Source organism: Symphalangus syndactylus, chromosome 15 (assembly GCF_028878055.3).
Source record: "Symphalangus syndactylus isolate Jambi chromosome 15, NHGRI_mSymSyn1-v2.1_pri, whole genome shotgun sequence".
Classification (NCBI taxonomy): domain Eukaryota; kingdom Metazoa; phylum Chordata; class Mammalia; order Primates; family Hylobatidae; genus Symphalangus; species Symphalangus syndactylus.
The window spans coordinates 86,027,755-86,040,401 of record NC_072437.2 but is presented as its reverse complement, the minus strand read 5'-3'; the positions used below and the strand labels follow the sequence as shown (position 1 = coordinate 86,040,401).

At 46.1% G+C, this 12,647-nt stretch overlaps 1 protein-coding gene and 1 pseudogene across 4 annotated transcripts in view; one reads left to right on the top strand and one right to left on the bottom strand.

Moving 5' to 3' along the window:
- The window catches only part of RB1 (RB transcriptional corepressor 1), a 183,806-nt gene that overhangs the window by 165,153 nt on the left and 6,006 nt on the right, over positions 1 to 12,647 (bottom strand). The window lies entirely within an intron of this gene.
- LOC129464057 (protein phosphatase 1 regulatory subunit 26-like) lies at positions 2,026 to 5,626 on the top strand (annotated as a pseudogene).

Genomic DNA, 12,647 nt, shown 5'->3' with positions numbered 1-12,647 from the left:
AGGAAGAAGTAAAACTATCTCTATTTGCAAATGACATTATTTTACATATAGAAAATCCTAAGGAATTCACTAAGAAACTACTGAAGCTAATAAATTAATTCACCAAGTTTTCAGAGTACAAAATCAACATACAAAAACCAGTTGTATTTCTATATACAGCTAAGTAATATGGAAACAACCTATGTGTCTGTCAACAGACAAGTGGATAAACAAAATGTAGTATATATAAACAATGGAATATTATTCAGCCATAAAAAGAAAGGTGATCCTGTCACTTGCCACAACACAGGTGGACATGGAGGCCATTATGCTAAGTGAAATAAGCAGACACAGAAAGAAAATTATTGCATGATCTCATTTATATGTGGAATCTAAAAAATAGGGGGTGTCACCAAAAACAAATGCAACAAAAACAAAACTAAGCAAATGGGACTTAAACTAAAAAGTTTCTGCATAGCAAAAGAAATAATCAACAGAGTAAACAGACAACCCTCAGAATGGGAGAAAATATTTACAAATTATACATCCAACAAATGATCCAGAATCTACAACAAACTAAAGAAAATCAGCAAGAAGAAAACAAATACTCCCGTTAAAAAGTGGACAAACTAGATGAATGGATTTTTGTTTTGGTTTTTGTTTTTGCAACGCAGTTTCACTCTGGTCGTCCAGGCTGGAGTGCAATGGTGCAACCTTGGCTCACTGCAACCTCTGCCTCCTGGGTTCCTGTCATTCTCCTGCCTCAGTCTCGAAGGTAGCTGGGATGACAGGCGCATGCCACCACGCCCAGCTGATTTTTGTATTTTTAGTAGACACGGAGTTTCACCATGTTAGCCAGGCTGGTCTCGAACTCCTGACCTCCAGTGATCCACCCGCCTTGGCTTTGGAAAGTGCTGGGATTACAGACGTGAGCCACCGCGCCCGACCAAAGGGACATTTTTCAAAAGAAGATACACAAATGGCCAACAAACATGAAAAATACTCAACATCACCAACCACAAGGGAAATACCCATTAAAACCATAATGAGACATCACCTTATCACAGTCAGAATGAGCATTATTAAAAAATCAAAAAAAGGTGCGGGGCGGTGGCAGCGGCGCTCGGGGAGGCGGGGCCCGGGCGGAGGCCCTTGCCCCTCCTCCCCGCGCGGGAGCCGAGGTGGACAGGGAGGCCATTATGCTAAGCGAAATAAACAGACATAGAAGGAAGATTATTGCATAATCTCATTTACATGTGGAATATCAAAAAGGGAGTGTCATCAAAAGCAAATGCAACAAAAACAAAACTAAGTAAATGGGCCAGCCCCAGAGACCCGGGCCCGCCGCCTCCCCCCGGATGCAGGACGCAAGCGCAGGCAGGGTCCGCGCCGCGGGTGGCAGGGGGCCGGGCCAAGTCAAAACTCTATTGAAAAAGCAGAGAGAGGATGCCTCGGAGTGATGAAGGCCTTATCCCTGGGGCGTCTGGGGACACTGGCTGCAGTTTCACAGTCGACCTGGATGCAAAGAGAATTTCAAGAGTTTGTTGGTCAGGTCAAGAATAAATCTATACGTAACGTCGTCCTGATCCTGGGTTTATAGTCGTCGCCCTTTTTAAACTGCAAAGAAGCATTTGCAGACTTTATCTCATGGGCACCACTTGCCAATCTTTTTTTTTTTTTTTTTTTTTTTGAGACGGAGTCTCGCTCTGTCACCCAGGCTGGAGAGCAGTGGCGCGATCTCAGCTCACTGCAACCTCCACCTTCCGGCTTCAAGCGATTCCCTGGCCTCTGCCTCACGAGTAGCTGGGACTACAGGCTCACACCACCACGCCCGGGTAATTTTTGTATTATTAGTAGAGACGGGGTTTCAGTATGTTGGCCAGGCTGGTCTCAAACTCCTGACCTCGCGATCCGCCCGCCTCGGCCTCTCAAAGTGCTGTGATTACGAGCGTGAGCCACCGCGCCCCGCCGCCAACCTTTTGAGTATATGAAGCTGGCAGAGAAATAAAGCGTCGTCCCTCTGCGCCTCCCTCCCCGTCTGCTACAATGTTTCTCAGGAACTCTACTCCAGGGGTTGCTCCCCACTCCAAATGGGAGGCCTTTGGCCTACCAGGGAGCTTTAGGTTCCCCGGGTGCTTCTCGGAGGCTGACGAGGGCGTGGAGAGCGTGTCGGTGAGCGCGCCGGTGCAGATGCTCATCAGCCCGCTGCAGCGCAGCGGGGCTGCTTAGGGCACCAGCGATGAGCGCGCTGCACAGAGGGGCCACAGGGCAGACGCCAAGCCAGCTGCCAAGCCCACCGTGCACAAGGAGCAGCCCACACTGCCTGCCTGTAGTCTTGTTGCTGACTTTGACCCCATGAGGAAAGAGGAAACTGCAGACTTTGGCCCGTTGGTGGTAGATTCAGACAATGATTCCGTGGACCGGGACATTGGGGAAGCCATCCAGGAGTACCTGAAGGCAAAGAGTAGAGCCGCACAGGCTGGGGCGGCAGGGGCCAGCCAGGCGCAGCCCAGCCTTTCAGGGCCACAGGCAGTGGCAGTAGATGTAAGCCAGAACTATCTCACGGCAGTGCCCCGACTTCCGTGTGTCCCCCCAAAACTTGCACCTGGCTCAGGTGGTGGCCCTGGCAGCCAGGTGAGATCCAGTGAAGACTAGGGTTCCGCCTCCCCGGTCAGCGCGAGCAGCAACGACTCCTTCGAGCAGAGCATTAAGGGGAAAATAGAACAGTTTCTGAATGAGAAGAGACAGCATGCGACCCAAAAATGTGATGGGGTCAACAGATAACCAGACCCAAACGAAAATTCGACCAAGTCACTCTTGAAATCCCACCAAGAGCCAGCCGCAAAGTTGGCGCATCGGTAGGGTCTGAGGGGCACCCATAAAGAGTTCGCCTTTCGCAAACCTCCCCGGTTAGCAAAGACGAACGTGCAGCCCAGAAGCCTCAAGTCCAGGGTCACGACCAAGCAGGAGAACAAGGGCAGCCCGAAGCCAGCAGCCCCCTGCCGCCCTTCAGAAGCACCACAGAATAAAAGCGGGGTCAAGAGGAGCGCTGGCGCCCTGAGAAGGGGAAAGCAAGTCACGAGTGCGCCACAGGCGCCCGAGGCGTCCGACTCCAGCAGCAACGACGGCACTGAGGAGGCCATCCAGGTGTACTAGCTGCGGCAAACACGCAAGGAGGCCAACGGGGACCTGCCCCAGAGGGCCCAGCTCCGGGAGGAGAGAGGACACCTGACCGTCCCGCACACAGCACAAGCAGCGCCACAAAAAAGTGCCTTGCGCGAGACCCACAGGAAAACACCCGGTTAGAGGAAGCCAGTGGCCACCAAGGCCACAGACCCTTGCCCGGGGCGCCTTGACGCTGACCATTCCCCACAAGCTCCCGAAGGAAACCAAAGCTCCGCCTCCAGCAAGCCTGGCTTCCAGGAGCGAGTTTGTAGAACGGTCCTCATGCCAGGCAGACAAGTCCGCTGAACTGACGCGCGCGGAAGCAATCTTGGGCATTTCCAAGACTACCTTGCTGGCCCCCATGTAAGGCAGCGACAGGTCCCTGTCTGCAAGCCCACTCTTCTAATCCCCGAATGTATCTTCCCGCTCTGACGGCGACAGTAGCTCCGTGGACAGCGACGACAGCATCGATCAGGAAATCCAGACGTTTTGACCCTCAAGGCACAGTCGGGGAGTTTGCTGGCCAGAGGTGAGAGCTGCTCGCAGGCTGCCCACGGCCCACTTTCACCGCCTGGCCCCAACAGCCAGACCAGTGGCCCCAAGGCCCGCCTCTCTAAAACACCGGACCCGCCGCTGAGCCGCAAAAGGAAACATAGAGGCGGCGGCCATGCCATGAGGCCGTCCACGCCCAAGAAAACGCCGGAGGTGGTGAAAGATGGTGGCCAGGATGCCAACCACAGCCAGGCGTGAGCCGTGCCCGGCCATGAGGGGCAGGACCTGCCCGTCCAGGGCAAAGCCAGCGAGGTCCCGAGAGGGGAGGGCGCAGCTAAGGGGCCCGGCGACACTCGCATGACGCAGGGCCAGGGTAAGACAGACGAGGTGAGGCACCTGGACGAGAAGGAGAGTTCCGAAGACAAGAGCAGCTCCCTGGACAGTGACGAGGACCTGGACACGGCCATCAAGGACTTAAGGTTCAAGCGAAAGCTCAAGGCGAGGTGCAGGGAACCCAGGGCTGCGTGCAGGAAGGTCAGGTTCAGCACTGCCCAGACGCACTTCCTGGAGCAGCTGGGCGGGCTCCGGTGAGACTGGAAAGACAGAAGCCCGCCGGTGCTTAATAGCTGATTCTCCAAGTGCAAGAGAGACAGCGGCGAGGGCCCAGGGAACAAACCTCCCAGTGTCTGTGGCAGTATGGCAGAGAGGACGAAGCAGGAGGGCGTCAGGAGCCAGGCCTTCCGAGTGAGGGGATGCGCCTCTGCCTCCGCCTCTGAAGAGAATCCATTTCCCCAGGGAATGCCAGGGCCCAGCTCCCAGCCCCGACTCCCTGTCTGACGACAGCAGTTCAGTGGACAGTGAGGAGAGCATCGAACTGTAGATTAGTAAGTTTTTGGCGGAAAAGGCCAAGGAGTCAGTGAGCAGTTCAGAAGTTCAGGCAGAGGGCCCTGCTGCTCTCGGGACGGGGGGCTCATTCAGGCCAGAGTTGCTGTGCAAGGAGCGGGCCCCACCGCCTGGCGTGTGCACGCGGAGCCAGTGGGCCAGGGGGGTCCCACAGCCGGCAGAAGGGCCGTGAGGTGCAGAGAGCGCTGGAGCACAGAGCACAGCCGGCCTGTTCAGCCAGGGCGGGAAGGGGCTCCCCGCTGCTCCCGCCCAAGGGGATCCGGCGCCGCCCAGGAGCACCAGTGGCAGTGTCTCCGCCAAGGGGCTCTCAGCGAGCAGGAGAAATGTTTACATTCAGAAAGACCAGCGCTCACGAGGGCCCGAGCATGCTGCCAAGCGCTTTTGTTCAGCTGCCCAGCAGTGCCACAGCGGGCACCGAGGCCGGAGGTGCTGGGGGGACCTTTCACGTGGGCTGCGGGAGCCGGGGCTTCCTGACCCCCAGCCAGGAAGCTGAGAGGGACTCTGGAGCCCAGGCTGACCACACTCTGCCCTCGAGCGACTTCACCCACTGGACCCCGTGCGCGCTGCGCTCGGAAGGTAGAGATGCGGAGTGGAGGCGGGGCGTCCGGGGCGGGAAAGACAAGGGGTCCGAGGGCCCCGCCTGGGTCTGCCCAGCCTACCCCTTGCGGGCTTCTCCCCGCGCTGTCCACCCAGCTCTTCCATTTTAGAAAGGATGTCTCCCGGGGGGCAGGCGGGCCAGCCTCTTCAGCCCGACATGGGGCTACCTCCGCAGGGCCCGTCCTTCTCTGCCTTCAGGGAGGCCCAGGCCGGGCCCAGCCCTGTCTTTGGAAGCCCACACTTGCTGGCGAAGGACGGCGGGCCCTGGCCAAGTAGCAAGGCACAGACAGGGCTGAATTTGCCCGACAGGAGGAACTCGGGCTCGGAGGAAAGCATTTTAGACCTGAGGTATTGACGAAGGGTCATCAATAGGGACGACCAGGACCAGGACGCCTTGGGCGGGGACGCCTTGGGCAGTGACCCCAGTGACTTCAGCGACACTCCGTGCACGGAGGACAGTGGCGGCAGCAGCTCAGCAGTGAAGGTCTAAGCCCTCGAGTTGTGGGTTCGCGTCCAGGTTTCCGTGCATTTGTGGAAAGGGGCGTATCTGTGCGTGTATCCGTGTGTGTGTGTGTGTGTGTGTGTGTGTGTGTCTGTGTGATGGTTCTGTGGTTGCAGGGAGGGGAAACAGGAGTCCGTTATACATAGCCCTGTATAGACGTACACCAACATGAAACAATGCTTTTATTTAACAGATGTGTCCTGGTAAATACGATTTTTGTAGCTTTTTGTAAATTATTTAAAGTGATGTGAAAAATATTTTTAGAAAATACTGTTGTTCAATTTTGTAGGGTGTTCCTAACTGCAATTTTCTGTGTTCTGCATACAAGTCTTAGATTAGAAAACATTTGGTTCTTATCATCGCAGCCAAGTTCACAGAGACTCGGATGTTTTTTGGTTGATTGCTGGTGAGAATGTCCGTCGGTGCCCTCCCTGGGAATCGCTCAGATGCCCCAAGGTGTCCGTCGGGAAGCTCGCAGGACAGCACTTTTTATACAGAGGACACCCCCGCCCCCCACCGCCCCCGGGTCCTTGGAGGCCAGAGCACATTTGAAAACTGCAGTCACAGCTGTCCGCTGGAAAAACGATTTGAAGCACAATGGCCAGCAAGCACGTGAGAGCTCCCTGTTGCATGTGAAATCCCCGCGGATGTCAGCGGCTGCTCTGCAGCTCAGCCCTGGGCCTGGGTGGATTCATGTCCAACCTTTTTAATCACTAGATGATTCTAACATCAAAATAAACTCCTTTTTATACGGAAAATAAAGTAAAAAAAATAGATGTTGGCGAGGATGCAGTGAAAAGGGAATGCTTATACACTGTTGGTGGAAATGTAAATTAGCACAACCTCTATGGAAAATAGTACGAGGATTTCTGAAAGAACTGGAAGCAGATCAACCATTCGATCCAGCAATCCCACTACTGGGTATCTACCCAAAATAAAAGAAGTCATAATATCAAAAAGAAACCTGCACTTGTTAGTATTGCAGCACAATTCACAACTGCAAAAGTATGGAATCAACCGAAGTGCCCATCAACCGATCAGTGGATAAAGAAAGTGTGGTATATAGCTCAACAAACTATGCATTGAAGGAACATATTTCAAAATAATAAGAACCATCTATGACAAATCCACAGCCAACATCATACTTAAGAGGCAAAAGTTGAAAGCGTTCCCCTTGAAAGGCAGAACAAAATAAGGATGCTCTCTCTCACCACTCCTATTCAACATAGTATTGGAAGTCCTAGCCACAGCAATCAGACAAGAGAAGGAAATAAAGAGCATCTGAATAGGAAAAAAGGAAGTCAAACTATTCCTGTTTGTAGATGATGATTTTACACCTAGAAAATCCCATAGTCTCTGCTCAAAAGTTCCTTCAGCTGATAAGCAAAGTTTCAGGATATAAAATCAATGTACAAAAATCACTAGCATTCCTATGTACCAACACCCAAGCTGACAGCCAAATCAAGAATGCAACCCATTCACAATAGCCACAATAAAGAATAAAATATCTAGGAATACAGCTAACTAGGGAGGTGAAAGCTCTCTACAAGAATTACAAAACACTGCTCAAATAAATCAGAGATGAACAAATGGAAAAACATTCCATGCTCATGGATAAGAAGAATCAATATCATTAAAATGGCCACACTGCCCAAAGCAATTTACAGATTCAATGCTGTTCCTATCAGACTACCAATGACATTCTTCACAGAATTAGGAAAAAGAAAAAAAAACTATCTTAAAATTCATATGGAACCAAAAAAGAGCCCGAATAGCCAAGGCAACCCTACACAGAAAGACCAAAGCTAGAGGCATCACATTACCCAATTGCATCCTTTGAAAAGATGTAGTTCAAAGGATACGAAGTAGCAAATACATAGGATGAACAAGTCCGGAGATCTAATGTACAACATGAGGACTATAATAAATAAAATGGTACTGTATTAGAGATTTTTGTTAAATACATAGATTTTAGCTGCCTTTTTTTTTTTTTTTTTTTTTTTTGCACAGGCTGGAGTGCAGTGGCGCGACTTCGGCTCACTGCAACCTCTGCCTCCCAGGTTCAAGCGATTGTCCTGCCTCAGCCTCCAGAGTAGCTGGGACCACAGGCACACGCCACCACACCTGGCTAATTTTTTGTATTTTTAGTAGAGACAGGGTTTCACCATGTTGGCCAGGCTGGTCTCAAATTCCTGACCCCAAGTGATCCACCCACCTCGGCCTCCCAAAGTGCTGAGATTACAGGTGTGAGCCTCCGCACCCAACTGATTTTAGCTGCTCTTATCCAAAAAAAATAGATTTTATTTCTATCCACCTACAATGAATAAGCCCAAAAGGAAAGAAAACAATTCCATTTATAATAATATCACCAAGAATAAATATTTAGTAAGATTTATACTCTGAAAACTAAAACACTGTTGAAAGAAATTAAAGAAGACTTAAATGAAAAGACATTCCATATGCATGCATCTGAAGACTTCATGTTGTTAAGATGGCAATATTCCCCAAATTGATCTACAGATCCAACATAATCCCTGTCAAAATCCCAGCTGCCTTTTTTTAAAACAGAAATTAACAAATTGATCCTAAAAATTCACATGGAAATTCAAGCACCAAGAGTAACAAAAGTAATCTTGAAAAAGAAAACCAAAGTTGTCTCACACTTCCCTATTTCAAAACATACTACAAAGCTATAAAACATACTACAAAACAGTATGGTACTATCATAAGAATAAACATATGGCCGAGTACGGTGGCTCACGCCTGTAATCCCAGCACTGTGGGAGGCCAAGGTGGGCGGATCACGAGGTCAGGAGATTGAGACCATCCTGGCTAACACAGTGAAACCCTGTCTCTACTAAAAATACAGAAAAATTAGCCAGGCGTGGTGGCAGGCACCTGTAGTCCCAGCTCCTCACGAGGCTGAGGCGGGAGAATGGCATGAACCCAGGAGGCAGAGATTGCAGTGAGCCAAGATTGTGCCACTGCACTCCAGCCTGGGCGACAGAGCAAGACTCCATCTCAAAAAAAAAAAAAAAAAAAAAAAAAAAGAATAAACATACAGAGCAATGGAATAGAACTGAGACTCCAGAAATAAACCCTGGTTTTTATAGTCAACTGATTTTCAACAAGGGCACCAAAACAATTCAATGAAGAAAGAATAGTCTTTTCCATAAGTGGTGCAGAGACAACTGGATATCCACATTCAAAAGACTGGAGTTAGACCTCTTCCTCACATCATACACAAAAATTAACTCAAAAAAAAAAAAAAAACCCAAGACTTACAAGAACTAAAAACCATATGACTTTTAGAAGAAAGCATAGAATAAGCCATCATGACCTCGGGTTAGTCAAGGCCTTCTTAGATACAACATCAAAAGCCCAAGCAACCAAAAAAAACAACCACCAAAAAAAAAAAAAAAATAGAAAACTGGACTTCATCAAAATTAAAATCCTACACTGCAAATGACATCATCAAGAAAGTGAAAAGGCAACTCACAGAATGGCGGGAAAAGTCTGCAAATAATATATCTTATAAGAGATATGCATAAAGGAGAAGCTTTAACTGCATCTTAAAAACAGAATTTAGGCTAAAGGAAAAAAGAAGGGTATTCCAAAAAAAAGGGGAGATAGCATGAATATGAGTACTAAAGGAGGAGAACACAGGCATTGGGGGCCATCAATGGAAATAAAAAATAAGACTGGAAGGAAGGTTAAAGCACAGACTATGGAGAACTACAAATACTGAGACAGTTTGGACTTTACTTCTTCATAATGGTGGTGGGAGCATGGGAGGGTGTTACAACGGAGGCTATTGAGAGTGGGTTGTAAAATGAAAGATAAATTTTAAAGCAAAAAGGGCAAACTGTAAGCCAATCTTTTCTAAAAATCAGGCACAGGATGGACTGGATGGAGAAAACAAGAGACTAGTCAGAAAGAGGCACTAAAACATGCATAAAAAAATGCTCAAGTCAATGACATAAGCTTCCACCTTCTGAAATTAAAAAAATAAAAAGGAAATTAAAACCAAAGCAAACAGTAAAAACCAAGCACTGCTGGTAAGAGAAATGAAGGGACAGATGTGAGAGGCAATGCAAAAAGATAACTTGAGTGGATAGGTTTAAAATAGAAGGAGTCTGGTATAGTTTTAATTAGTCCTATGGACAGACACTCAATACCAAGGTAAACCTGTAAAGAAAGCAAATGGTAATGTAAAATTCTACTTCTTCCTAGAATGTAGAAAGCTGCAAAGAGTATTGCTCCCACCCTCACAACAAGAACAAGCCAGATAAGGAATAAAAACATAACCTTTCTTGAAATCAACATATCCTTTCCTTGTATTTCAGATTATTTAATTTCCCCTAAAAAAAGGAACCTCCAGTGAGAGAAAAGATATAAATAATGGCTTATCTGTGGCACAACATGAAAGGAAGAGACATGGGGAACCCTAACAAAAGTAAAAAGTATTCAGCTAAAAATTTTTAATGAATGCTGATTACAAAACAACAAAAATCCATTTAAATATAAAAAAGAAATAGGTTAAAATCAAAATGAAGGTAAAAGATACACAATGTAAAGAGTGATCACAAGAAAAGTGGAATGGATATGTGGACACTGCAGAACAAAAAATATGTTTGGATTAAAAAGCACATTACATAATGATAAAGGTACCAATTTACCTAGAAGGCATAAAAATTCTAAACTTGTATGCACCCAAGAATAAAACTTTAAAATACACTAATAAAGGCCAGGCACAGTGGCTCACACCTGTAATGCCGGCACTTTGGGAGGCCGAGGAGGGCAGATCATGAGGTCACGAGTTCGAGACTAGCCTGACCAACACGGTGAAACCCCGTCTCTACTAAAAATACAAAAATTAGCCGGGTGTGGTGGCGCATGCCTATAATCCCAGCTACTCGGGAGGCTGAGGCAGGAGAATCGCTTGGACCCGGGAGGCAGAGGTTGCAGTGAGCGGAGATCATGCCACGCACTCCAGCCTGGGCCACAGAGCAAGACTCCATCTCAAAATAAAATAAAATAAAATAAAAAATACATTAATAAAAAACAGAATTTAAAAGGGCCATTCTAATTATAGTTGGAGGCTTCATATTTCTCCCTCAATAATTAGTAAAACACATAGAAAGAAAACCAGTAAGGATATGGAGGATCTACTTGTACCTTTTCTATGTATAGATATACAAATACTTACCGTTGTGTTACAATTGCCTACAATGTTCAGTGCAGTAACATGCTGTATACATTTGCAGACTAGGAGCAACATGCTATACCACACAGCATAGGTGTGTCATAAGCTATACCATCCAGGTTTATATAAGTACATGCTATGATGTTCACACAACGATGAAATCACCTAATGACGCATTTCTCAGATGTGTCCCCATTGTTAAGCAACACGTGACTGTATTTATTTAAAATATAACCACCATATCACAAAAATAAGTAAGTGGCTCTATCAAGGGCAATATATCCCAAAGCTCTTTATGTATATCATACATTTCATATACATATATATGTATGTATAACAAAAAGCCTATGAGGTTCACATTCAGGCATTATTTCTGCCTTACAGGTGAGCAAACTGAGACTCATAGAATTAACCAATTTGCCTAAAATCATATAGCTACAATATAATTACAACCAAAGTTTTCTGCCTTGAGGTCCAAGGCATTTTCCATTCTACCACACTACCAATCAAGATGCAGAAAGTAAACCAAAATTCTAACAGCTGATTCACCCTAAGTCTCAATACGAACAGCACCTTAGCCAATTTCTTAATGGAAAGTCCTATTCATATGCTATAAGCAGCATGAACACAATCTAACCTTATGAGCAAAGCTAATCTTTATTATTACACTTTACTAAATATTTATTTTAAAAAAAGAAAACACTTTTCTAGACAAAATACCACAAACTTTTCCTTTAAAGGGATTAATATATGCTTTCATGTATGCATAAACAACTTTTCTGACTCTAAAGTACTTAAGAATTTTAACAAACATACTACATCAAAATCACTACAGTGCATTTAAAATTGTAACCATTTTAACTGATATCCTAAGTTCTCCTAAAAAAATTACATTAATGATAAAATTTTCTGGGGTATTTCTTAAGTAAAATTATTCTGTTTGCAAGACCTAATATACACACTCACTGACTCTAATAAGAGCTTTATATGCATTAATTTATTTAATCTGCACATAACTCCAAGATCCAGAAATTATTGTCAGTCCTTTTTACAGATAAGAAAACTAAGGCTTGAAAATTGTAGATAACATGTTCAGGATAATGGAGTTAGGACATGGTATATCTGTTTGACTCTTAATCCTTGCTCTTAACCCATCCTCTATCCCAATAAACATCATCTACTTTCTACTGTTAAAAAGGGTTTCCTTTTTTGACAATATTCCTCCTCTTGTTTCAAAGAAGACAGACAACTGCCACTAGAACAGGTGCACTGGAAACACATTCATTCTGTCATTATATTTGCTTCTTAGAACACACTCTATCACGTTCTCCCTTAGATATTATTATATAAATGAAGGTTAAATTCTCAGGCCAACCCTCAAAAACTTAACTCTCACTTAAAATCATATTTCAAGGAAAAGTCTGTTGATTTACAACAGGACAACAGGACATCACCTTCCGTCATACCCTTCAAAAGCATACCTCAAATCCCAAAAATCCCTTTCTTACCTTCCTCCAGTACCTAGCCATAAATAATTTCACACATCCTAGTCCCCATCATGAGCTCCATTAGGAAATAAGATTTAAACTGGGCCAGTTCCCAGGGAAGGTAGAGACAAAGCCAGGATGAAAAAAGGGTAATAAAGCAGTAACATTTGCTTATATATGTATTCAATTCTGAAGCTCAAAAGAGCCTCTACTGTTAAAACTATTATTGTTACAGTTTAGTACAAAAAAATAAGTTATGTGAACTAGGCTGAAAACCTAACTACTATATCAAACTTGCAAACAGATTTGGAACACA